Raw genomic sequence first — 1,683 nt, 5'->3', positions numbered from 1 at the left:
GATAGTTCAAGAGAAAATGCCAGTTCAAATACGCAAAAATTTTCGTGCTGTTCTGCAATATCCTTATCCCGTCCACGGGGAATTTTGCCTGCAAATGTAGCCAAGGTGTTTCCAAACACAAGGGCATCATCCAAAAAAATACTTGAACTCAGCTCACAAACAAACAAACACTGAATAAAGTTACAAACAAGATTAAGGTTCAAGTTATTTGTCCTTGTAGCAAGGCGTCAATTGTTCTAACAGATGTAGGGACGCTAAGAGGATTTAAACCACGCGAATTTAATAAACCAGATTAGCAATAGGTGCTTTCCACAAATGCTAGGAACCGTAAAGTAAATCTAGCCTAAATTACCCATCAGACCGGAGCATCGCCTACAAGGAGCGCAGAAAATTTCCGAAGGGGTCCAATAGGATTTCGTGCAAGCGTGGCTCATTTCCCCCCCAAAACTTCCTATTTACATTAAATCTTGCGCTAGGCGCACACACACACACACGTACAAAACAGTGGTTTAAGATCCCCGGTGGGATATATTCTTGAAATCTGAAATATTACCTGTTGTGCCATCCGCTTTTGCAAGGCTGTGGAGAAAGAGAGAGAGAGAGGGAGCGAGCGAGCGAGAGAGGCATGTCTCAAAGCCAGCAAAGGACTAAGATGCCACACTTCGGAAAGGCTGATTGAAAACAGACTCTTCTTAAGTTTTAGAGGATTTTCTCTCTCACTCCCTCCAAGGGCAAAGAAGCCGATTTGGGAGTTTGAAGGGAATAGGTTTCAGCGTCCATATTTGTTCTGGTGCACTTGTAAAATGCGATTTGAAGAGGATCTTTAGCCCTCTGATTGTCTTTGTATTGTTTTTCTTGAAACGGATCTTTTGCCCTTAATGAATCCCCACACAGCTGGACAGCTCCTGCTCGGACACTGAGAGCGCTAACCCCAAACTGACCCCAATTTGACACCACAAGATGAAATTTTACCGCCTGTTAAAACCATTTCCAGCCTCGGCAAAAGGAGCTGGCTGTTGACTGAGATGCACTTCCATACCGGACACCTCATTTCTCTTTGGACTTTTGAGCCGATCTAAAAAAAAAAAAAAAAAAAAAAAAAAAAAAAAAAAAAAAGAAAAAAAAAGCGCGCCCAAACACACACACACACACACAGACACACACACGTCTCTCGCACTTTTCCTGGAAACAGCCTTCGCTGTGAAAATGATGCACGATAAATGGAAATTAGCCAATTTAATTTTCCCGAATTACTGTGTTTTAAAAGAAATATTTCACCCGGCTGGGGGGGGGAAAAGGTAAATAAAAAATGACCTAAGAGTGTGGAAGACCCCACCCCCCTGCATGCACGTATCCCATTTTCCTCCGAGTTCCCAACAGCATCTTTGTTAATAGCTGAGTACTTTCACTTAAGGGCGCTAAATTGAGATTCCTTTTTAATGGCTAAACTGTAGCGCTTTATAAACCATGTTCTCTGTGTGCTTTAATCCACTGGGATAGTGAAGAGGAAAAAGGCTTCAACTCCTTTCACGGGGGAAAAAAGACAGAGGAGGAACATGAAAGCCCTTCATTTACCATATGAAATTTCACTTTCTATCAAGTTAAAATAATTTTTTTAAGTTGGTCCCTGTCCCAGATTACACACATGCACAGCAGGGCGAGACAACGCAGGGGGTTAACTGT

The sequence above is a fragment of the Athene cunicularia genome (assembly GCF_003259725.1).
Source record: "Athene cunicularia isolate RWA chromosome 5 unlocalized genomic scaffold, athCun1 chr5_part1, whole genome shotgun sequence".
NCBI classification, from domain to species: domain Eukaryota; kingdom Metazoa; phylum Chordata; class Aves; order Strigiformes; family Strigidae; genus Athene; species Athene cunicularia.
Note: the sequence above shows the minus strand (reverse complement) of the source record.